Here is a 27,326-nt window from a genome sequence, read left to right as displayed (position 1 = left end):
CTACCTCCCAAATTCCAACAGATGTTGTCCCCCAACCCATTTTTTTTCTCTACCCTTAGATACTCCGTCTCCGTGGGCTGACCAAAAGCACTTTGAGGATTTTTACCAAAATTTCTTTGCAATTTTATTACTCAGAAGCTCATACCTGAAAACCAGAAAGGAAGATAGTCCCTCCCAACCAGGTGTAATCATGCAGCCGAAGCAAAACTCTTTACCTTCTGGAGGCTCAGATCTGAGTTTTTATTTGCTTCATCTTGTTATAATAAAATGTTACTTTTGAATATTTTGCTTTCAAATATATTTATTTAAGAGGACTTTGCTCCATTATGTAAAATAAAACAAAAAGGATCCGTTAGGGGGGAAAATGTAACATAAGTCCATCATTTAGTAAGCTTTTCCAATTACATCTATTTGAATCTGACTTTCTGCCCAGATGCGAATGGAAAGTTTTTTCCATTTAAAAAGCAAATATCTTTCATTGAAAATAGCGCAAACCAAAAGCACGCTTTTTTTTTCTTTTTGTCTAGCCATATTTGCTGTCTTTATCTCATAATGACCTTTCCCCAACATATTTTTCTGTTTCTCTTTAGTGCCCAGTTTCTAAAAATAAAATGGCTAGTGGATCTTTGGATGTAAGGATAATATTTTGATTTCACTGGTACATACAATCAGGAAACATATTTCTGTTTATACTCTTAAAATCAGTCGAGAGTCGAGATGAAGCCACGTTCTGTCAGCACATTTTTTTTTCAAAACCTGGAAAATGTAACAAAATCCAAAGCAGCTGGAGGAAGTAGAGTATACCCTCCATTTGTACTCAGCAGGGGAAGAGCTAACAAGAGGTAACAGGATAGTTCCCACATGAAAAAGTTACAAAGAATTTAACCTGTAACGAAACGCTGATAATCTCCAGGAATGAAAGATGCTTGGATGATGGGTTTTGGGGTTTCTCATGAGTTCAAAGGATCTGGTTTTCCCTATAAATGCTACACAGGAATAAAAGACATCCATGTGGTCATTGTTATGTCTGATAACCAACAAAAGTTCAGACTTCATCTTTAAGCCATTAAACGGTGACTCTGTGTGCATTTTAAGACCATGGCTTAGCCTGTCCATGCCCTTCTCTGAAGAACCTAGGAAGCGGAATCTCATTAACTCATCACCACCTGCTCCAAGATAGGGATGCTGATGGGTAATTATCAGTTAAAGGTTAGTTTCCTTTAAGATTCGGTGTGTGAAGATCCTGTAGGTCGCAGAGCTTCCAGCTTTGATATACACCCAGAAGACTTCTGGACCTTGTTATATGCAGGTTCTGAGTCAGTAGTTCTGGGTGGGGTGGGTGTGGACCTGAGATTCTGTGTTTCTGTCAAACACTCAGACGGTGCTGATGTTGCTGTTCCCTGGACCCATAATGGAAATAGCAAGAGTGCTATCCTACCCTGTCCGCTGAAGACCGTCTCTAACAAGGCTCCCAATCATCTCCATTCCTGGTGCTCAGTCCCTTGTGCAACACCACCGCCCCCTGGTCCTGGAAAAGGACCTACTGACTCACCTACAACAACCCAACATGGCAAGAGCGACAGCATGTCTCTTCTGAGGTCAGGTAAGAAAACTAATGTAGGGCACCTGGGTGGCTCAGTGGGTTAAAGCCGCTGCCTTCGGCTCAGGTCATGGTCTCAGGGTCCTGGGATCGAGTCCCATATCGGGCTCTCTGCTCAGCAGGGAGCCTGCTTCCCTCTCTCTCTTTCTCTCTCTCTCTCTGCCTGCCTCTCCATCTACTTGTGAACTCTCTCTATCAAATAAATAAATAAAATCTTAAAAAAAAAAGAAAAGAAAACTAATGTAGCTTTAGTCTAGCTGGGTCTCTCATCCACCCTCTTTCTGTCGGAACCCTCACCCTGGGAGAAGCTAGCTTCTTCGTGGCTGTGTGAGTGGATAGCAGCCCTTGGAGAGGCCACATGGCCAGGAACTGATGTTTCTGGCCAAAAGTCACAGCAGAGAGTCTGGAGGGAGATCACTTCCGGGTCAAGCCTTGAGATATGGCAGCCCCTGACCACGCTGTTTGTGTGAGAAGCGTTGAGCCAGAGGCACTGAACCAGGCCCTGCCCTGATCTCCGATACACAGAACCTGGGAGAGAACAGGCACGTGTTGTTTTAAGCAGCTAAATATCAGAGGAATGTGTCCTGTGGCGACTGAAAACTAACACAGCAACACTCATGAGACCCCAGTTGGCAAAAATTATCTTTAAAAATGTAAGAGTAGCAAACATCTCACTAGCCATTTATGAAGGCCCAAACATGCTGGATGCTGGCTGTCCGCCTCCTGTTCATGAAGGCAGTTGTGTGCCCCCGTGGTGGGGCTCATCCTTCCTGGTCCCTTGGCAGTTGGGACTGACATTGATAGGATCCCTTTGCTTTGGCATTCAAACCAGTCTGAGTAGAATGGACTCAGGGCGACTTATTCCGGAACCCTTTTATAATGTGCAATTCAAAGGTGGAGTCCACTGCGTCTGGCTTCTTGAGATATGGCCCTCTAATCTGGCAGCTTTTTTTTTTTTTTTTTTACTTATCTTCCAGAACTTTCTCAAGCAGGAGGAAAGCAGTAAGACTTTAACACAGACGATGTGTGTTTACCAAACAGGCCGGGCAGAAGAGTGAAAAGGGAACCAGAAATGGTTGTTCTGTGCCTCTTGAGTTTGTTTCCAATTTCTGCTCTTGGACACACAGGTTCCACCTGTTTGCCTTAATATACCCTTGAACTGACCTCGCTCCTGGGGAGGACACAGAATCAGTGAACCAAAATCCTCCTTATCCTGAGCTCGGTCTGCCATTTGCACTTACTCGTTTCTGTACTTGGCTTACTCTGCTGCACTTAGAATTTTTTTTTTTTTCAGGGAAGAAGAGATCAAAGAAGAAACAAAGAACAGGTGACCTGATAAGGCACAACATGTGAATTTCACAATGTGGTCACAGACCTCTTTTCCATGCCTGTCTGATAGATGACAGTGGTTCCCTTAAGGATTACCTCATCCCGAGTAAGTCACAATCACCACCCTCCAGTCCCTTGATTTCCTGAAGTACAGTGTCATTCTTCTGTACCCCAAAATATAGACAAAGCCACCATGCCAGCAGGACTGAGCCCACCATTCACAGCTTGGGAGGCTGGCCCCAACATGCCTTTCCAACAGTGTCATCAGTGACTCACTTCCTTGAAATATTTAATGGTGCAAAAGCTCTTCTGTGTCATTGTACATGCTGTTCATCCTTCAGGATTCCAACTCTCCTTTCTTCTCATGTAAAACAATGTACCTGCCCTCTAGCGCTCCAGATTTAGATCAGCTGTTGCCCTCTCCCAGGTTATCTCACTTGAAAGCATCTCCCTTACTCTGGAGATGGTGTGTCAGTTTGCATGGCACCTGCTCATACGCTTCCTTTGTTCCTTTCTTCCGCTGTTGCAGGCACTGTCACTTCCCCCTTGCATCATTATGGGCTTCAAAAGTTCATGCATCATCATTATTATTATTATTATTCAAATATTCATGTTTTTTTCCATAAAGGAATTGTTAGCTGCTGAATGAAGCCCTCCGTGTGCATTATTCACTTATTTATTAAGCATTTAATTTCTCCATCCTACATATTTATTTAATGGACGCTAATAGTCTAGCTAATAGAGCTTACTTTCCCAAGTGTCCTGAGCTTAAGGACAAAACTTCTAGAAGCACAAGAAACACAATGACTCATTTAATGCCGCGACGAGGCCAAGAAGTGGCTGAATTATGTCTATTTACAAAAACCTAGCCACACTCAACTTGCTTGTTTCCAGCTGCATGGTTGATTAATTTATCTCATTGTATTATTTGTATTTGTGAGCGTGTGGGCACACCTCCCCTTTGCAGATTTCAACCGGCCTCATACAGAGCAACACTGCAACGTCGATGGAGAACAAAACACCTTGCATTCTGAATATACTGCATCGGAGTTTAGACTCCCAGATTACTCCAACTAGCAATAGTCATCAAAGCACGTTTTCGCACCCCGATTCTCCTGAGGGTGTTCAAAGCTGTAAGACTTGCAAATACTAACACAGATATACAAAGTAGGGCGTGACCCTTCTTTCCTGGCCCAGAACTCACGCTCTTGTCTGTGTTCCTCCAGGGTCCTCCAAACTCCAAGAAACACCATTTGAATCTTTAGCAAGGATATACTGATGGAAGGTGAGAAACTGACATTAAAGGAAGCTCTGGGGGGACTCCCTCACTGGCATCCGAGTCAGAGGATGGCCATGTGTATTAACTAAGTCTCTGAAAAGCCAAGGAAAAAGCCTTGGAAGAGTCAGAACCCAAGGCCACCCACCATGGAAGTGAATTATTAAGGGACACCCTCCCCTTAGATCTCCTGCCCACATGACCTCTACTTACACAGTCATACACACACACACACACACACACACACACTGCGTTGGGCAATGCACAGCCTTGATTAGAGACCAAGTTTATCTCATAAAGGAAAATCTATAGTCCTAAATTTTGATTTGGCAGTACCAAGGTAGGGGGATATGTGATCACTTGACAGCAATGACTGTGTCCTCCTCAGTTACAACAGCACACAACCCACGCATGCATGTTACATTAAGACAGCCAGCTGTGGAGAAGCCCGGGAAAAGTGGGGAGGCCCTGGGAAGGAAGGGCAGTCAGAAGACACGATAAAGGCCATGGACATGGGAGGGAGGGACCATGTCCCGAATGGAGAAGTGCTTATGTCCCTGCTTGTTAATTTCAGAGGGAGAGAGTAGACGCCAATAATTCTCCATGTGCTTTCAGACCCACATCACGGAGGGATTTCTGAGATCAGTCTGTGGTTTTCACTTGCATACTTACTGAGCTAATTTAATGTTGTTGGTAAATCATGTGACTTAACCTATCTATATGACAGCGGACTTATCTATCACCAAGTACATCTCATCCCTGGAGAGATTCAAAGGTTAGAACACACATACACACACACGCACCACATAAATACCTCTACAATGTAGTTCCATCATCTAAATCATTCCCTGGTGAAATCTGTGTAGAGGTTTATCCGTGCAAGCGTGACAAATTGTATTATTCAATATCCTTCTTTTTTCTCTTTTGCTAAGAGGGGAGACAAAGATCCCCACCAAAGGGATCCACACAAAGATCTCAGAAGATAAAACTACGGAATGTTCAGGGCATCTGGGTGGCTCAGTCAGTTAAGCATCTGCTTTTGGCTCAGGTCATGATCTCAGGGTCCTGGGATTGAGCCCCATGTTGGGCTCCCTGCTCAGCAGGGAGTCTGCTTCTCCCTCTGCCTTTCCCCGGTGCTCATGTGCTCCATCTTAAATAAATACGATCTTTAAAACAAACAAACAAACAATTTTCCTTAACCATCTGAAAGACTTGGGCTTGCCCTCAGAGACCGAATTCCACTACCTTCTACCACCAGTGAACAGTCAGGCACATGGTGATCCCATCACAGAAACACGTGGATGTATGTGTCTGTGATTGAGTGTATGTGTGTGCCTGTGAATGCACACGTGTGTGCATGTGGGTGTGTGCATGTCTGTAAGTATGAGCCTGTGTTTGCATTAAAGGAAATCTTCCTAAGAAGGAAATGGAAAATCACTGGCATAGATGGGACCTAAAAATAAAAATGTAACATGGAAAGATTTTTTTTTTTTACAAACAGAAACATTTTACTATATGTTACTTTGTTCCAAGAGTTAATGCCATAAATTTCTTCAGTTGTTTTGAAGAATATTGTTTGTCCCCTACTATGCTGTTTGAGTTTGAACTCTGGTAAAAAGGGGAATCTCAATTGTTTCTGCCCTGACTGCTGATTCCTGGGGCATCTGATGATAATGTTAGTGACTTTCAGGAATATAAACTATCTCATGTATATTCATATTGGAAAGTCTACCTATAAGCATTCCCACCTAAATGTTTCCACTAACCCTGCACTAATCTTCTGCAATAGATATCATTATGCTCATCTTAGAACAGTGGTAACTAAGGTAAAAGAATTGTCTAACAAGACACAACTATCTTGGTTGCAATTATTTAAGAGAAGTGGCTCTGGGTTCCAATCTTGGCTTTGCCACTTATCAGCTACATGATTTAGGATAAGATAATTAACTTGTCCATGCCTCAGTGTTCCCTTCTCAAAACTGGAATTGGCAGTATGAGCACCTACTTTACATTATTATGGGTACCAAATGAGTCAGTGCATGTAAAATGATTAGAAAAGAACCTGACACAGAGTAAATCCTCAATAAACATTTACTGTTATTGTTGTTACAAGTATCACCGATTTGGGATTAGCACTAGGACTTTGTATACCTTCTCCTATATCTTTCTCATTGGCAATATGATGTACGCTGTCTCAATTAACACAACAGCCTACAAATGTAGTTGTTTGCAGAATAAGAAAAGTTAGGTAACAGGCATTCAAAACCACACACATTGACTGTTTCACCAGGCCTTGCTTAAGTATGGTAAAGTGAGCAAGATAGGCATGGACTCACCCTCTCTGAACTAGAGCTCCTTAGCCAATTAAGAAATTTCGAGGGGAACCTGGGTGGCTCAGCCGTTAAGCATTTGCCTTCAGCTTAGGTCATGATCCCAGGGTCATGATCCCAGGGATGAAGCTTCTTACTGTCTCTCTGTCAAATGAATAAAACATCTTGAAAGAAAAAAAGAAATTTATTTCTGGGACAGTTGGGTGGCTCAGTCAGTTAAGCAACCAACTCTTGGTTTCAGCTCAGGTCATGATCTCAGGGTCCTGAGATCGAGCCTTGCATCAGGCTCCACATTCAGTGCAGAGTCTAAGATTCCCCCCCCCACCCCCACTTGTGCTCTCTCTCTCTCTCCCTGAAATAAATAAATAAATAATAAAATCTTTTTTAAAAAAAGTTTATTTCTTGGTTCTATGCAAGGAGAATGATGGTGGGCACGTTGTGACTTTATAATATTATTCTTCCACGCTAACCTCCAGCGTATGGCTTAAGGACGTTCAGGTACACTCCACGTCCTCTTTGCACATCTCTCAAGTACTTAAGGAAAATGCAAGGTGAGAACAAGACCTTTCAGGCAGCAAATATTTCTTGGACTTTTCCATCCTTCCAAAGTTCCTTTCTCTACCTTCAAAGGAACTTATCCATTCAACCAACGCTTCTCAATGGGAAAACGTGGTGGCCCCACAAGAGAGGGAAGATGGTTGTTCTGGAGGCCTGCTGCCGAGTGCTCTCAAGATAGGGGAAGAAGGAGGGGAGGAAAATAACCCCAAACTCCCTTTGGATCGAGATGAAATAATCAAGCAATATGAACCAGAGGGAAGCATCGAAGGGAAGGGGTATTACGCAGCTCTTCATTGTTTTGGAACAAGTGTGCCTTCTTTGTTTGCTAACAACCTATTGTTGAGTGCCACGGTGCTGTTTCATATCAAGATTTCAAAAACCATTACGAGCTGCATAGGTATTGGAGGCTCAACCAGATGTGATGAATTTTCCATTGTTTTACTTAAGTGCATGGAAAATATTACTAATGGTCGGTGTCAGGGGAGGCTTAACTGACCCCAATTGGCCAAACTCATCTGGGCACATTTCTTTAAGTCAGACCCTTTAAATACTCTCCCTTGTTATTTCACGATCCCCCTCCCCTATTTTATGAGATATTTGACTATACATAGCTCCTTTCAGTCACAGGAGAAATTCCATGACTGCATGAACAGGTGGGCTGGGGCCTTGAGGAGGGGGCGGGTAGGCGGCTATCTATGCTTGGGACTGAATTTTATTTACAGTCCGATCTTGATTACTTTTGATGTAAGACAAGACTGAGCATAGTGAGAAAACTAAAGTAGTCCCCCAAACCCCACTCAGTCTCTTCCCCTGCCATTATCCTCCAAGAATTACCCAAAGGTCACTCCAAGCAATTTACACATCTAAATAAGCAAAAATCTCATCTCCTTCCAAGTCTTCCTGTTCTCCTCCTCAAAGGAGAGGAGACTGTCAAGCTGAGACACAAGCTTGAGAGTGTCAAGCTGAGGAGAGAGAGGAGTATCAAGCTGAGACACAACAAAATGGTCTGATAGAAGAAAGAATCTTGGAAACACTCCTGCCCGTATTAACCCAGAGTATACATTTGATTTCTGTGTTTAATATATGATTTGTGCTTTAAGTTTTCCGAGACATACGAGCAATCACAAATAACAGAAGTATTTCACTTACCGAAACACTACAGCTCTGGCTAAGGTCACAGACCCGCGATTTTCTTTTTAGTGTAGAAAGCTTCAGAATAGAACATGGTTTTCTTCATGTTCTGCCTGTAAAAGTTGCATTCATTAGGGGTGTCCTTCATTCTCTTGGGTAAACTTGACATTTTCTCCAGCAATGAACTCATCATGATCCAGAGTTCGCTCTTATTTCGGAGGAATATGTAAAACAAGATTAAATGCTTTGCTAAACCTCATGTGACTTCATCTGAACCTCTATTCTCAGCAACTCTGGGGTGGTGATCCCCTGAGAATAACCTTCCTTGCAAGAAGGTTTCTGGCACTTAAAATCCAGCCTTGAAATTGTAAGTTTAAAAAAGGTCAAGGCAATAAAATGTGACTCTGATTGCAGAAATGAATAATGTTTTAGTGAGCTCCGTACATTCATTTTTTTTGCTTCAGTTTCCTTCAGCCAACTTCTTATAGCTATCAGGTAAAGGTATGACAGCCATTACTTTTTTGAAAAAACATCCAAACTCAGACATCGCTGGCTTAACACTCCAAGAAAAGGGTCTGCTTCATGAAAAACAAAGTCTTCGTAGGTAGAACGGCTCTGTGACAGATTAAAACTCAAAAGAGGCTTTCACTCATACCAGAAAAGCACCCATGTTAGCTGCATAGTTGATATATTTTCCTTGGCATCTGAGTTGTTTCTGTGAGTGGTGTGGGTCCCTCCAACTGATCTCTTGCTGGCAAACTGGGAAGTCAATTGAAGGTTTGCCTTGATATTATGAAAACTGATAGAACTGATGGAGGGGAAGAAAACAGAGGGTCTGCCCAAAGAGTCACCAGCCTCAAGGCAGAGAACATCTCATGTCATCACAAGCGGTTGGTCTGAATTCCATTGCGTCCTTCAGTCTTGTTTTTAAAAGATCCTGAAAAACGGAGGTCTTAGAGCCGGCTTCAACACTTAGCGCCTGGAATGAATTTAAAACTTCAGGGAACAAATGAATGTTGAGTGAAGGCAAGCCTTTGTCTAGTACCATGAGCAATTCCCAGGGCAGGCTGCTGTCAGAACTCCCTGCAGAAATATAATGGAATTTCTAATTTGGTTTAATTAGAAAAAAGTAAACACCGCCCTCAATATGTCATCATGTTTATATAGGAGCCCAACCAGCTGATTTTCTGCTAGCGTAGCCCTGGAACCACTCAATTAAATCTCAGGGCACAATTTCTTTTTATGAATGAAATACCATTAGTATGAAGCCAGAGAGCTTTTTTTTTTTTTTTTTTTTTTTTCATCTGCTTCGTTGGCTGTGACTCTTCAGGGACAAGTGACCAAACACAGCACCTTCCAATTTTAAATTTACCAATGATAATTTCCAAGACAACATTACTTAGCATCCCTCTTTTTTGAGGCATCAGCATCGTTATTTTTAAAAAGTTGCACTGGAGAAGAGTAAGGGAACAAAAATACTGTATTCCCAACATACAATGCTAGTAATAAAATAATTAACTTTAAAAATGAAAAAGGAGAAGTCTACTTCTTAACAGGCATTGGATAATCTTATAAGGTGGAAATCCAGTTAAGTTTTATCCTAAGAAATTAGAATATTGATAGAATTTTTCCAGAGCTGGAAGGAACATTGGAAATTATCTTCATGTTAGAGATTATACAACAGATGCTCAACTGTTATAAATTGTTGGAGATACGGGCATTTTAAAACAGCGCTGAGTCAGTTGCCCTACAATTTTTAAATCTATGAAACATGAATCACATTTAAACAAATTAGGAAATTTTTGTTTGAGAAGCTGAGAAGCAAATGATCCTACACATTTTTTTTTCCCCCACAAAAAGGGATGGCAAAGATTCCTAGTACTCTAGAACAGGGTGACATTGCAGTTAAATATAGTAAAAAGTTAGTTTTTCTGCTATTCGTATGAAAGGAAGCAATAGTAATTCTCAGTTGCAGCGTCTCCCAAACAGCTACAAGATTTAAGCGAAAGTAACAGGAGACAGATCTAATTCTGGAATGCTGGGGAATTTTTCTCAAACTGATCATCTCCATATTTGTTTTGAGTACAAGGTCAGCAAGGATGTATATGTACATTTCAATGGTGGGGGGGAATGAGCCGTTGCAATTCCCAAGTTTGGCCATTCAGGTTTCTTAAATACATGTTAACATGATCCACACTTAGGCTTTGGAAACACTCTCAGCCAACATCAATGGTATCAAAGCCACGTCTCAGACAGAAAACCTAGGGAGAGTTGTCTCTTCTGAGTGCCTTTTGCCCATATAGTTTAAGGATTTCAGGTTGTAATCTTCTACCTTACTCTTTTTCATTTTGTTAGACAAGAGGAATAATATTTCCTCTACATAGAAAGTTGTGCCTCAAAGGTCCATAAATGGGCACGTCCTTTCATAATATTTGTAGAGTTTCTTTCAAGTCTACAGTCAGTAGAAGATCCATTGATGTAGAGATTAGGGCTAATGGAAACTGGGTCACCAAGTATACATGGACAGGAATGAAAAAAAGAAAAGGAAAGAAAAACTGAGCATCTCTCATAGGAAAACATGTGTAACGTTCTCTCAAGTATATATGTGTAACTGAGTTTTGTCTATCTTTCATCTTCAAATGCAAGATGGAATTTAATTAAAAGATTGAGGAACCAAGTTTACCTAGAATAAGTGAGAAAAATAAGATTGTGATGTAGCTTCTATGAGGGTGTGGCTGCATTGTGATCGGTGAACTCCCGCCCAACACACACACACACACACACACACAGGCATCTCTTTTTTAGCTCATATTATTTAAATTTTATTTTGCCCCCTAAATTAAATTAACCCTGCAATCACTTCTCTAAAAAAGCAGAAATCTCTCCAGATTGTGGTGCAGAGTTGAGTTTAATCAAGGCAAAATACACTTTCCATTTTGGGGCATCAAACACACCAACCTTTAATTTATCGAGACTATCGGGTCCCAAAAAGGCGGGTTGTAAACTTTTTCTAAGGGACCCGTCATGCCAAACTTCTTCCAAAATCTTGCATGGGGAGGCAAGACCTTAAGGCATTTCTCCAGATGAGCCAGCATGAATATGCAGAATTAGATTCTATTTCTAACCGTTGAGCCAAACCGTCATGATAAATTGCTGGTAAAGTGAGAATATAGTGAGCTCTAGATATTTCTAGAACTGTTAGTGTGCTAGAGAGACTTGGGCCATGGCCAGTGCTCTGTACTCCACTTTACTGCAGCCCAGCCAAGCCCCTCAGATGATGGCTCTATATGTGAGCAACTAGCCTACATAAATCTTGATGCCAGCTCATTGTGGGTTCCCAATGGCTACCTTCATCCTAACACAGATGTATCTAAAATGGTCACCTTTCCTCTAAAACTTCTCCAACAATCCCTCATCTCAGTGTCTCTAACAACCATTCAGGTCTCCAAGCCAGATGCCTAGTGGACTCAACTTCTCTTTCCCCTCCACATTTGGTCACTAACTTTCTATGTTCCTTTTTCAAAATAACTCTTAAATTTATCTAATTCTCTCTTGACGGTTTCATTGTAGTCCAAACTACCTTCTTCTCTCCTAACTTATCTTCACATACCAGCCTTATTCCATTGCAGGTCCCTAGAAATGGGGTTACTATGCATCCTAGTTTGTCCAGGATAGCCCAAATGTATAACCTATAGTCCCAGCATAATTAGAAATTGCACCCCTTTTGATTCTCCAGAGTTTTCTGGTTTGAATAATAAATTATATGATTACTACACATACCAGCAGAATTTCCTTGCAAAACTGCAAGTCTAATTAAAACCCTAAAATGGTTTCTGCTAGTCCTCGGAATAAAAGTCTCAAAAACTTGACCCGGTTTTAAAAACCCTGCATAATCTTGGTTCTGACTTACTTGTTAGCCTTGTCTTGGGTAAATCTTCCAGATGCCTTGCTTTCTGGGATTGTTTACTCCCCCTGTGTTCAATCTCATAGCAATTTATTGTCCTTTTCTTGGTTAATTTTTTGTTGACCCCTATAGAGTTTAAACTCTGAATGGAGGGATGATATCCCACCATGCCTCAATACATCAATACACCCCAGCACACCATGGATATTAATTAGTCAAATTTTGTAGTCATAGTAGAAAAGAATGCTTATTTGCAAACACACATTCACCATTACATGAGACACAGTAGTGTCCACAATATGACCCAATTTTATCAAATTGTATAGGCAGATGTAAACCACAGGAAATAGCACATAAATATGAAAAAGCTGAACTGAAAATGAAAGTCACGATTATTTAATTTTCCTTGTTATTATTACCCATCATCATCACATCACCAAATACAGAAATTAAGCAGTCATCTTCACTTATATCCATATAGCATCCACTCATCAGAATAATATCACAAATATCCCACCATTCGGTCTTCCAACATTCAAAGGGATGACCTCATGCTATATATCCATGAGAAAACAATATAACATAACCATGAAGAAATACAATAAAGAAAATCTACTTCTTAAATTGTTATATATCCTAATGTATTTTAAGGGTAGATATGTATTTTCCTTTTTCTCCATTAAAAATTAAACAGCATTGAAAAAAGCATAGGAGCATTTAAATGCTATTCCAAATTATATATGCCATGGGCAATGCCCCTCCCACCCATATTACTATGGACAATTTTTATCTACGTAGACTTTGAAAACAAATCAAAAAAGGCAACTGCCTCTCTTCTGGCTCTAATGCAGTCATATTTACTCTATTTATTTTCTCAGAACTCTTAATTCCACCTTTGCTAGTCAAGGGTTTCCCTGGTCTGCCAACAAGTGGGTATCAAAATGTTTCCAGGAGCTAATAATTCATCATGGTCTTAAACTAAAAGAGTGCAACCCATCGACCTATAGACTTCCAGTTCCGAAAACTAATATTGCTAATAAGGTAACAAATGCAAAACAAACCAAACAAAACAAAAAACTATCTACACATTTTCTGCCCAAAACATCTGCTAGCACTTTCATGGTACCACAAGGATCAATCTTGAAAGAACAGAACGCATTCAATCTTTGTAATCTTTATAACACATTTTTCTTATACCACTCCATTGCAAGGAAGCATTGCTCCTAGGTGATTCTTTCATGTCCAAGCACTGAGACAGCCAAAAAAAAAAAAAAAAAAAAAAAGACAATGAACAATGAATAGGATTAGCTCTCAAATCAAACATATCATTTTTCTCTTCCCTTTTAAAATTTCTCCCATGGGAACTGAGACATTAACAAAAGAATTGAGTAATTGTGAAACCAATTATATTTTTAGATGAATTCTCATACCATAAAATTCATCCTTTAAACTACACAACTCAGTGGTTTTAAGTAGATTCACAAAATTGTGCAGTCATCACCAGTATCTAATTCCAGAGCATTCTCATCACTCCCAAAAGAAACACTGTAGAGTTGATCACTAACTCCTCATTGTCCTATCCCAAGCACTTTGCAAGCACTAATCTATATTCTATCTCAATGATCTGTCTTATTCTGCATGTTTCTTATTAGTAAAATCATAATATGGCTTCTTTCACTTAGTATGTATTTCCAAGGTCCAACTATGTTGTGCCATGTTTCAGTTCTTCATGCCTTTTATGACTTAATAATATTCCCTTGCATGGGGCACACCAGATCCTGTTTATTCATTCATCCATTGATGGACATTTAGACTGTTTCCACTTTGTAGCCATTATGAATAATGCTACTATAACCAATCATGTAAAAGTTTTTGTGTTGACATATGTCTTCAGTTCTCTTGGGTATCTACCTGGGAGTGACATTGTTGTGTCCTATGGTAACTCCATGTTCAACTTTTTGAGGAAACACCAAAGTGTTTTCAATATCAGTTGTATCATTTTACATTCCAAACAACAATATACAAGTATTCTCACTTCTCTGCATCCTTACCAACAGTTGTTATTTTCTCTTTTTAAAAAATTATTATTATAGTCATCCTAGTGGGCTAAAAGTGGTATCTCATTGTGATTTTGATTTGCATTTCCCTGATGACTAATGATGGTGACCATTTTTAAATGTACTTACTAGCTATTCATGTATCTTCTTTGTAGAAGTGTCTATTCACATACTTTGTCCATTTGTTCCCTTTTTTAAGATTTTATTTATTTATTTATTTATTTGACACAGAGAGAGATAGAGAGCATAAGCAGGCTAAACTGCAGGCAGAAGGCGAGGGAGAAGCAGACTCCCCACTGAGCAGAGAGCACAACACCAGCCTCGATCCCAGGACTCTGGGATTATGACCAGAACAGAAGGCAGATGCTTAACAGACTGAGCCACCCAGGCACCCCAGCGTTTGTTCATGTTTTAACTCTTTGTCCACTTATTTGTTGAGTTGTTAGAATTCTTTAGGTATTCTGGATACCAATCCCTTCTCAGATACATGATTTGCAAACATTTCCTCTTTTCTATGGGTTGACTTTTCACTTTTTTGATGGTGTTCTTTGAAATACAACAATCTTAATTTAATGAAGTCCAATTATCTACATTTTTCCTTCAAGGCCTATGCTTGTGCTATCACATTTAAGGAATAATCGCTCAATCCAATGTCAAAGTAATTTATGCCTTTTGTTTTTGTTTTTGTTTTTGTTTTTTAGTTCTCATGATTAGGCCTTTGATTCATTTTCACTTAATTTTTGTACAAGCATGAGTCGGAGTCTGATCTCATTCTTTCTCACGGACACACCACTTTTAACGATTATTCTTCCACCAATGAATTGTCTCGGCACTCTTGTCAATTAGCCATAAACGCGAGGATTATTTCCGAACTCTAAGCTGATCTATATGTCTATCCTTATGCTAGTATTATACGATCCTGAATGTAGTAAGTTTAGAAATTGGGAAATTTGAGTTTTAAAACATGCACTTCTTTTTCAAGACTCTTTGGCTATCCTGGGTCCTTTCCATTTCACATGGGAATTACAAAACACTCCTGAAAGACATTAAGTCATTTCTAACTAATTAGGAAGAAATCCTGGGTTCCCAGATTAAAAGACCAATGTTCCTATAAGGGCAATGCCCCCCAAATCGATTCACAGACAGAACACACTGCCTATGAACATCTTAGCTGCCATTTTTGTGGAAATTTACAAGCAAATCCTAAACTTCATAGGAAGTGTGGCAAGATTAAGACAGCTGGAGAACACATTTATCAAAGCCATTAGATACAAATCGACCTCTTCTGAGGTAAAATACATGTCAGTCAGTGGGTGTTTATCAAAAGGTGTTGCCTGAAAAAAAATGTAAACACGGCCATTTCGCAGCCAATACTCTAGGTATTGTGGTACGTGTTGGATAGGTTTAGATTTCCAGAGGTGAGAGCAAACACTAAGTGCAAACATGACATGAGTAAATGGTTTTCAGATAGTGCTAATTCCTGTGAAAAATACTAAGAAGAATAGAGTAGAAGGTTACTGAAGGAGGAAGGGAGAGCTGCATTCGACAGCACAGTCAGAGCCAGCTTCTGTGAGGAGAACAGAGAGAAGAGAGCCAGACTCATGATGGTCTTGGGCAAGATTATTCCAGGCAGAAGGAGAAAAATTGCAAAGGCTCCAAACTGAACCTGTTTTATTTCATCCCACTGAGTCTGGAACTTCTTCCTAGAAAGAGCAGAAAGCAGATGACCCTTCGATTGTACCTTTCTTTAAGAGTTTTAATTTGAATTTTCTGCTGCTGGAATAGAAGTTCTACAAGGACAGGATGTTTCTTCAACACATGAACATAGCTTTGTTTCTGGAGAATTCATTGTTCTTACAGGAAGGACTAGGGAAAAAAAATATTTACCTGAGATTTACTTTAAGGCCATAAAATAAAAATAGGAATTTTCAAATAGGATCATATTCAATGACTGCCAGAGATTCATTTGGATGAGTTTGATTTTGTTTTAAGGTTAATTTAGATGAGGTAATTCCTATTTATTAAAAAATATTTATCCATTTTAATTAATGATATATAGTCTTGCAATGAAACACTTCTTGTTTTTTTTTTTTCTCCCAATATATTCTAATTAAGGTTTGGCCAATTTTATGAAAAATATGGAACTACTCCCTGAGCTAGAATTCCTCTGAAAGAGTGGAAGACAACATGCTTCTAACTAATTCCAATCACTCAGAATTCTGACCCAGATCAGACCTTTGGGGGTTCAAGCTCATTTACATCTCATAAAACGCAACTTCCTATTTCTAGAGAATGAGAGGCTTTGAAAGTCACAAGGAAATGGCTCAAAAGCATCCAGGACATCAAACGGCTTTCACAAATCCTGGTTGATGAGTTAAGTGTAAAAGAATCAGAAACATATGGATTACATTTCCCTTAAAATACACATAGGTTTAGCAGTGAAGAAGGAAAAAAAAAAAAAAAGTGTCTGGCCCAGTGTGGTTTGGGTTTTTTCGAACCTAAAATATTTGGAAAATAGTTCAAGATGGTTAAAGAGCCAAAGTGAGCCTGAGAAGCATACTGCATTTCACAAACACTGCCTCCTAGGGAAGGAGGGGAGGCGGGAAGGAAGAAGGAAAAGAAAGGAAAGGAAGGAAAAAAGAAAGAAGATTCAAGAAAGGGCACACTTGGACTTCTCTGAAAAACACAGAACCCTTTGGATCCCACTGTAGAAAGTTCATGTTTCTTAATCCCAATTCCTGATTTAGTCATCACTGGAAAGACTCCTTCTCCCCTTGCCTCCCAAGGCCACCACCATCATCCTCCCGCCAATAAAAAATAAATAAATAAATAAAAGAATCAACATTTCTAAAACTCTGTCCTTTAAGGGACTGTTATAATTTGAACTCATTTAGGAAATGAGGAGGTTGAATAAATTGCATTCCCAGGCTTAAATTACTGTGTCATTCTTGTTGGTACAATGAACCCTTTCACCTAGCATTGTGTCCTAGGAAATTACAATTCCTGCCTTGAATGACCCGCTAGGGAACAAGCAAGAGCCCGGGCTCTGAGCAGAGGGTCAGGAGGTGAACATTAGTCAGAGGAGATCCGGTGTCCATGAGTCAGCCCTCCAGACGGCGGCAGGAAGCCATCTTGACCACCTACCTCCTGGTCTCCTCAGGCACTCAAAGGGGGCCACTACCACTTCTCACAATAAAATGTCCCCACAGTGACTGCAGCATGGGGACCCAGATGTCTGCTAGGTCATGATCCTCCCTAAGTTCTAGGTCAGTGCTTCTCTGACTCTCAGGCAAAACTAACACTCTTTGGGGGATGTTAATTTTGAGGGAATGTTCCACTTTCTTTCACTTGAACCATCCTTCCTCTGAAGGTCGCCATTCACTTTCCATTTCTGCCACCACAACTGCAATCAGGAGAGCTTTATTCCCATCTGTCATGTATGTTGGGAAAGGCTTACAATCTCTCCACCCTGACTCAGCCACCAGAGAATGGACTCTGGGCCTGGAACATCTCTTTATCAAGGGATAAGGACCCCTTGCAGCCTGTGCTGGGTCCACCACCTTGTGTAAGAATATCTGCCCCTGTCGTAGACTTACCATGTGCTCCTTTCTGAGCTTAAGGATAGACACCACATAATAGCTGATTTACCTCGCTGCCATGTGTACCCCCTGTAGGCTGGGGTCCTTCTTCAGTGGTACAATAAGGGTGCCTGTGGGCCAACTGCTCTGTGTCCTTGAGGGCCTGGGTGGCCCATGCAGGTTCCCCTGTAGTTAGCCTCAGGTAAGCCTCAGGTAAGGCCTGTGTGCTCTGAAGGTTCTGCCCTTTGGCTCTGGTCTCCCTGAGGTACTGCTCCAGGAACCTCCAGGTTCCTCTCTTCATGCCATTGATACAGAGCTTGTCAGTCTTGCTCTCCACCTAGTGCCTACCATCGTTCTGGGAAAGCTCCACAGGCGCATAGGTGACACTGGGAATATTCTGTCCTCGTCATGCCTCACCACTCACACTGATGCACCCACACCATTCACTAGCTGCCCATCCCCCTGGTCCTGTGTAACTCTCATCATTTGAAATGTGAACATCTTTTCGCACCGAAGCCTCTTCAGCCTTCAGTGCTCTGACTCAAACGCTCCCTGATTCCTTACCCGGAAGTCTTCTCCACAAACTCCAACCTGATGAGTGCTTCCTCATCATGAGGCCCCTCCCCCTTCACTGCCTGCCCTGTGCAGCTTCGGGGAAATGGTGCTGTCTGGTAGGCCCAGGCTTCAGCACACAGCCCCTACCCTCAAGACATGACTGATGCTGTTCAGCTCTCTTTTGAATATCTTTATCCAGTCCTCATTCTCCCCCAGTGTTAAACTCCTCAACATTTGAACTCATTACTCTGCAGTTGAACCTACCTACCTCTGACTTCATACCAGCTATAGCCAGCAAGTGAGAGCAATCCCCTTCCTTCCTTCCGTCCTTCCTTCCTTCCGTCCTTCCGTCCTTCCTTCCCATCCTCCCACCCTCCACTCCTCCCTTCCAATCCACTTCCTTCCTTCCTGCAAACCAGCCTGAACAGAATTCTTCCTCTCTGTTCCAAGGAAAAGGCATTCTTCCATCCCCTGCACATTCTCACTGGCCTTAGGCTCTTGGTCAACTGTCATTTCTGTCCCAGCCTTCAACCTCTCCACTTACGGTGTCTCCTTTTCAACATTTAAACATAGTCAAGATGTTCCCATCCAAGACGTCTTCCTCTTGGAATTCTTCCCTTGGAAATTCCTGGTTTGTCCACACAGAATCCAATCAGGTTCCTTCATTAACCCATCCTCTTCATGGTGGGACCTCAGCACACCAGTGTATTAGGGATGCAACCTACCAACAATCTCAGGGTCACCTTGACGGTTCCAAAGTACCCATCTTTCTAAATACACAGCTTATCCCAACTGACATTCTCTAAGCTGTAGGTACTATATTAAGCAGTCAGGATATGAAGACAATGGAACTATGACATCGTGCTCAAAACACAGTCTAATAGAAGAGGCAAAAATGTACTCTTTTCGACTACATTGAGTACGGTAAGAGGGAGATTTTCTACCCAACTAAATTAACTGGTAATTACGCAGATTAAATGATCTTGTTGCCACATCTTAATCACTCAATCTACAAAATAGGTTTTTACATACTTCCTCAAGAAAATTCAAATAAGAAGCCATTCTGTCTCTAAAGTTTATTTCTACTTAGAGTCTACCACAATAGCAAGAAGGCCAACTTATTTTACATATATCATATAGACTTCTGAATTAAATAGCACACTTTTCAAAACTTATACATTTCATCAAATATTTTAAATTTCTATTTTTCAATCAGAATCAGATACTGAGACAAATTTAGAAGCCAGTTAGCTGTCAAAATAATTAATTGATTTTCTAGATTTGCAAGCTTATAATTATAACATATATCAATCATACCGAAGTCACCCCTCAAACAAACAGCAGTATAGGCAAAGAGCAGCACTGAGTGTTTTTATAAATTATATTCCTTAGGAAAAAAATAATTTTGTTTTCAGAAGAAGCCAAGTGAATGAAACACAAGAAAAAATCTAAAAACAAGCCCTCATATTTCATGTTTATCATGCCCTTCTTCTCCAGTGTTATCATACTTTTGCTCTAAACAAACCACCACAGCTGAACTTCATTGTTGTCATTTTTGTGTCTTTGAAATATGAATTCATAAGTGGATTCATTCTTAGCCAAGTGAAAGGCAAAATGATGGTTTTAGTGGCAGACATATTGTCCATTTGAAAAACGGAGGCATCCAAGAGGGGAACCCTCCTCAGAGATGGCTTTCTCCAAGATGTATTTCAGGGCCACAGTACAGAGAAGGTTAATGATTTGTGTCTTTTATCTAAACCAAGTTTTAAGCTTGTGAATTCCCTACTAAACATGGTAAACAAACATAATATAGTAGAAAGAGAATAATCTTTTTATTTCACTGAAAAAGAGATCCAAACAATAATAATTATAAATATTAGAAAACACTTATGATATGCTAAGTGCTCTCTCAGTGTATAGAGATGGATAGATAGATAATACAGAGAGATTATAATTACATATCAATATACGAATGGATGCAAACAATATCCCAGTTGTATACATGAAGATATGAAAGCATTTGATGTCTAACTTGTCCAGAGTCAGAGGGCTTATGCACTGTGGTGCTGGGATTCAAATATAAGCTTCAGAGCCACTATGACATAAGATCTTTTTCTCCTACAAATGTCTGTTTCCTTGAATATTTAAACAAATATATCCCTTAAGTTTTATGCTTTTTGGTGGTTTTATCACATAGAGGGGCAAAGTCATACCAGCAGAAATCCACCTGTGAGTATCAGGTAACCCTGTTTCTGTTACTGGATTTGGTTTGGTTGTGCTAATGTATTTATTTATTGTGGCGGGGATAACTGTGTGTGCATATGCTATTGATGAAGGTGAACTTCCTATGAAGCTATAAGAATTTACACATGATTACTTACTTGTTGGACCTTTCTATGGTCTTGGAGAAAATCCCTAGTAATGGGTCACACATTAATGTATTTTCATAAAATCTATTAAATTGAGATGTTTTAACTGTGAACAGCTAAGACCACCCAGTCTGTCTTTGCATTCTGACTTCTCATACTAGTTGCTCATTGGAGGCGCTACAGGCATGTTAGTAATCCAAGTAACGAGAAGTTAAAACCAAAATACAGTTAATGTGGGCTACTCAGGTATACATAAGTGATTCACAGGCTTGTTCGCATATAGTTAAATCATTGTTAACTATATGTTCTATATAGTTAAATCCTTGTTAGGTATCTCAGTGTAGAAATGGCTTCCAGAAAAATTCCTTTGGCCCACTCTGTTGATGGCACAACATTATCACACCAGTATTGGGGGCAGATATTTAAGGGAGTAGAGCCAGAAGACAGTCTGTTGAGACACCTTCTAAATTGTATCACTCAAAAATGAAAGAAACTTGATATCAAGTTTTTTCTCAATATTATACATCTAAAAATGTATGTACTTTACCAGTGATTAGTTTAAAAGCTGGACGAAACTTCCTAAAATAATTAATGGTAACAAAAAATAATAGCGAAAGTTTGTCTTCCAAGTAGGATATTGTGTGTAGTAGCAGGTCATTGTTCCTGCTAGAAAAACTAGAAAAAACAAGAAGATAAATTACAAAATTATATTTTTAGAGTCATCAAGAAATGATGGAAGGAGTGAGGACCAGATGAACTAAAATTCCAAAGAAAGATGAGTCCTAAGAGAGGTGGCAACCAATAGTGGTTTCTTCCACGAGCGCCACCTCTGGAAAATTCTGAGGATCAGGCTTGCATAGCCAGAGAGACTCCACAGCAGAAAACTGAGTCTAATAGTGCTTCAGAAAGCCATACAGCCTCACTGATGAATGGAGACTGAAGGAGCCAAACACATGATCCCACAGGATATTTGCATAGTGCTGGGGGCAGGGTGGGTGATGGAATATTTACTGGCTCACTGTATCTGTGAGAACAAATCCTTTGATAAACAGAAAATATTTGCCAAATTTTGGACTGGTTGAAGTGGAAGTTGAAAGAGTTTAATTTTAAGGGGAAGGATAGAGGTAGAGTAAAATTTTACTCAATTTCTTGGTACTTTGGATAAAGGGTTCTACATCAAAGCATGGCTCATCTCCTCCTCAAGATGGCTACAAGATGTTGAACTTACATAGGGGGATCAAGGCTAATGAGCTGAGCTCAAAACTCAGAAGGATTGAATTGTAGTGGCAAAAGATTATGAAGACAGACATCTACCAATATTTCAGGGAGAAAATTAGTGATGCATCAGAGATGGGCTGAATCTAACTAAAAGTGTGACCCAGCCCTGATCAGGCTCAATTACCCGATTTGATTGAGGTGATTTTTCTTTCACATTATCTGCCTAGCAAAAGAAAGAGCAACTGTACTTTGGGGGAAAATAACATTATATTTAATATCTAGAATCCATTTTTAAAAGACTGGCTTAATATTAAAATTTAAAAGACAAAGAAGCAGATACTGTATCTGATAATCAAAAGAAGAATTAAGCAAAAGAAGCAGACCCTCAGATTATCTAGATAGTGAAGTTCATAGAAATATTAAGGTGACAGGGGTGCACCTGGGCGGCTCAGTTGGTTGAACATCAGACTCTTGGTTTTCGTTCGGGTTATGATTATACAATAGAGCCCCCCATCAGGCTCTGTGCTCAACCTGGGGTCTGCTTGGGATTCTTCCCCTTCTTCGCTCCCTTCCCCTGCTCCTCCCCAGGCTCGAGAATGTTCTATCTCTCTAAAATAAATAAATCCGAAAAAAAAAAAAAAAATTAGGATGTCAATTATAAGTATATTCAGTGAACTGGAGGAGAAGATGGACAAAATAAATAAATGGATACAAAGGTGAAAAATTTAGTAAATATCTTTAATATGAAATGGAACCAAATATGTTCTGGAAATGAAAAAATACAATATGTGGAATAGCCCATTAGAGCGGTCTAGACAATGCAAAAATTAAAAAAAATTTTAAAAATTAAAAAACTCAAAGACATACGGATAGAAAAATATCTCAGCTAAGGAACAAAAAGGAAAAGGAGAAAAACAATCAAAAAGAGAAGAAAATATATACAGAAACCATTCAAATTGCAGCATTGTATTCAAATGTCCAGGATGGATAGAGATGGAATGAGAAAAATTTGAAGAAATAATGCTGGAAAAAAAAATCTAAAACTGATTAAAAGGAATAAAGATGGATTCAAAAGATGAGCCAACCCTACACAGGATAAGCATTCTCTATATATGTATATGTATGTATCTATCAGTCTATCTCTATCTCTGTTTAACACACACACACACACACAAACACATAGGTAAACTTCTAATAAAACTCAAAGTCAAAAAGAAGTTTTTTAAAAAAATCCAGAGAAGTGAGAAACATTACTTAAAATGCAACAAGAATTATTTTCAACAAAATATACGAGGCAAAGAATAATGGTAAGATATTTATAAATAGTTGAAAGAAAAAAATACAAGCCTAAAATTTTATATACAGTAAAAATGTAAAATTTTCAGGAAAAACATCTGAGATATGGCACTAAAAGAAACCCAGAGTATAAGACATACTAAAAGAAATTCTTCAAGCCAAAGGAAAATAATCAATGACACACAGAAGAGCAAAAAAGAATGAAGAGCACAAGGAAGCATGATTATGTAAGTAAGTATAAAAATTATTGACTACTTGAAACAGCAATAATATCTTGTGAGATAAATATGTAGAAGTAAAATGACACATAGTACCACTGGCATAGGATAGGATAATGGAGCTCTTGCATTGTCTGTGAAGTGATGAAAGTATGAAATTAAGGAAAATGTCATGAAGGCAAGGATGCATATTTTAATCTCTAAGGTAATTACTAAAAATTAACTAATTTAACTTAATTGACACATAGAGCACTACATCCAACAATTTCAGTTATATTTTATGTGCACATTAGAATATTTAACAACACAGATCAAACTCTGAGCAATGAAGCAAGCCTCAACAAATTTCAAAGAATCAATAATCAAATGAAACATTTTTAAATAGTGAAATTAAGACAGTCATTAATAACAGAGAAATGTTTTGAAAATCCCCAAATATTTGGAAAATAAGCAACAAAATTCTAAATAACTCATGAATCAAAGAAGAAATAACTAAGGAAATTAGAAAATATTTGACCAAATGATAATGAAAATATGACATAACAAAAGTTATGAGGTGCAACAAAAGCAATTTTAAGAGAGAAATCTGCAACTTTAAATAAATCTATTATAAAAGAAAAGAAATACTGAAATCAATGATTTAAGATCCCATGAAGGTGGAACAGACGTAGCCTAACAAAATACAGAGAAAGTGGAAGGAAAGGAAATAACAAAAATAAAACCAGAAATTGATTAAATAGAACACAATCATGCAGGCGCCTGGGTGGCTCAGTGGGGTAAGCCTCTGCCTTAGGCTCAGGTCATGATCTCAGTCCTGGGATCAAGCCCTGTATTCAGCTCTCTGCTCATCAGGGAGCCTGCTTCCCCCCTCTCTCTGCCTGCCTTTCTGCCTATTTTTGATCTCTCTCTGTGTCAAATAAATAAATAAAATCTTTTTTAAAAATCATGCAATAGAGAAAAAATTCTACAAAGCCAAAAAGCTTTCTCTTTGAAAAGAGTAAAAAATTAATGAAACAGTTCTAATACTAACAAAGGGGATAAAATAGAAAACACAAACTGCTAACATCAGAAATGAAAAAGGGGACATTACTACAGATCTTACAGATATTTTTAAAAATAGTAATAAAAGGATAACTGTGAACAACTTTACACCAACTTTATGCAACCAAGTGAAATTTTACAAATTCTTAAAATCACAACCTACCAAACCTGTAAAAGGCAAAAATAGAAAATCTGGTTTAAATGTGCAATTATAATAACTTTCCCACAAAAAGAATCCAAGCTCTGGGTACTTCACTAGTGAATTCATCCAGACATGTATAGATAAAATAATACTAATCTTACACAAACTCTTTCAGAGACTAGGAAGAAAAGGAGACACTTCCTAACACTGTTTTTGGGGGTAGGGGAGGGAGCAAAACAGATTTACAACCTGACAATAAAATTATTTAAGAAAAAAAAAAAGAAAGAAAGAAAGCAAAAGGAAGGAAGTAAGGAAGGTAGGCAGGCAAAGAAAGAAGGAAAGAAAAACACAAAATCACAGACTAGTCTTTCACAAATTTAAATGTAAAAATCCTTACAGAAATACTAGGAAATTTAATCCAGTAATACAGAAAATGAGTAATATGCCACCTCCAAGTAAAGTTTATTCCAGATAGGCAAGAATATGTTAATATTCAAAACTCAGTGTAATTCCCTACATTAGGCAAAGGAAATCATGTCATCATGCTAATAGATGCAGAAAAATTTTTGACAAAATTTACACAAATGTTCAGGATTTTTTTTAAGGTTTCATTTATTTATTTATGTGAGAGAGAGGGAGAGTGGGGGAGGGGCAGAGGGAGAGGGAAAGAAACTCAAGCAGACTCCCCACTGAGCACAGTGCCCAGCAATGGGCTCAATCCTACCACCCTGAGATTGTGCCCTGATCCAAAACCAAGTGTCTGGACACTCAACTGAGCCACCCACATGCCCCAAATGTTCAGGATTTTTAAAACCCTTAGAAAACTAGGAATACCAGAAAACTTGCTTAAACTGATAAAATATTTACAAAAATGCAAACCTCATATTTAACGGCAGATAGAGAAAACCTTCCCCAAGAGTAAAAATGAAACAATAACTAACCTATTTATAGTCAACATTGAGATGGTGGTCTTGGCCATTTCAAGAAAGATATGAAAGAAAAGAAAGGCATGAAGGACCTATTATAAAGCCATGATTAATACCATGTAGTACTGGCACAGAAATGGTCCAAATGACTAAATATTATGGAAGAGAACAGATACAGACCCACACATAGACACCATGATTTACAACAAAGGCAACTACAGTGCCGAGAGAGAAAGGTGGTCATATCACCAAATGGTGCTGGCTCAGTTGGATAGTCATGTGGACAAAATGAGTCACTCCACAAGTAGGAAAGCTTGGGGCTGCTATGACCTGTCTTGTTATTACTACACCAGCCAAATCTATTGCACAGCGTCAGTCCCCAGTATCTCTAGCATAGATGATCCAAGGTTATTAAAACTTTTTTTTTTTTTTGTATCAGGGTAAACATATGGTGGTCTTTTCCCTACTCTTAATCTGGAATTCCAAATATCACCACAGAGAAGTAAGTCAGCCACAGAATTACTCAGAATTGTCAAAGATATTGCCTGAGTACCTGCAGTATTCTATTATGAATTTGGCACAGAAAAATAAAGGGGAGGGAATGGCATCACACAGATACACACGAAGTGAGTAACATTTGTCTAGCCAACATAGACTTCACAGGGGAAGCAAAAAGGGGAGCAGAATTTGTTGAAATTCCACAAGCTTGGATTCAATGTGAACCATATGTAGCTCCAGATTAGGTCATATTCTCATGATAAAATTACTAATTTTGTCTTCAATTTTGTCTGCTACTCAGTATTTCCATGATCTCTTATTAGCTGATCTCACACATTATTTATTTGGTCTGTATTAATCAAAAGATAAGAGACTACAGCTAACGCTCCGAAGTTTCACCAAGAGGCTTGGTACTCAGTTACTAAGATGTCAGGGGAAAGGTGAGAATAGGGTACAATAAAGCAGAGTCTAGAACAAGGCTACAGTTCCCTATCTTCCTAGCAGTGTGATCTTGGGCAAGTTACTTCCCCTCCCTGTACCTCAGTTTTCTTGCCTGTAAAATGGGCTGAACAATGGTACTTACTTCATTAGGTTATTGCAAGTATTACTAGAACGAAAGGATAAAGTACTTAACATACAGTGTCCAATATATCTTACTGCCATAAGGTATTAGTTACTATTTTTCATCTATGGGAACTATACAGAAAATTCTTGCCTTCTAAACTACATTGGCTTTTTATTAATTGCACATTAACCTGAGTTTTCCATAAACTGTGATGATTCAGAACAAATCACTCGTTTTCCCATTGCTAGAAGGCAAACATGACTTGATTTCCCATCAAAAACCTCATGGAAAGAAGAGGTGTTGAGCAGAGTGCTAAAGAGCTGGGATTTTAAAGTTCACAATCTTTGTTTAAAACTCCTCCTCTGCCAGTTTCCAGCTAGGCAATGTCGAAATGAGCGATTTAATTCCTCTTCTTTTTTTTTTTAAGAGTTTATTTATTTACCTGTCAGAGAGAGAGAGTGCAAAAGCAGGGGGAGAGGCAGGCAGAGGGAGAAGCAGGCTCCCCATATGGGGCTCGATGATATCATTCTTTTTTACGGCTGAGTAATATTCCATCATACATATATACCACCTCTTTATCCACTCATCTAGCAACGGACACTTGGGTTGCTCCCATATCTTGGCTACTGTAAATAATGCTGCAATAAACATGGGGTGCCTATGTCTTTTCAAATTATTGTCTCCATTTTCTTTTTTTTTTTAATTTTTTAAAATGTATTTGACAGAGAGAAAGAG

This window comes from Mustela erminea, chromosome 18 (genome assembly GCF_009829155.1).
Source record: "Mustela erminea isolate mMusErm1 chromosome 18, mMusErm1.Pri, whole genome shotgun sequence".
Lineage (NCBI taxonomy): Eukaryota > Metazoa > Chordata > Mammalia > Carnivora > Mustelidae > Mustela > Mustela erminea.
This window is presented reverse-complemented; position numbering follows the sequence as displayed.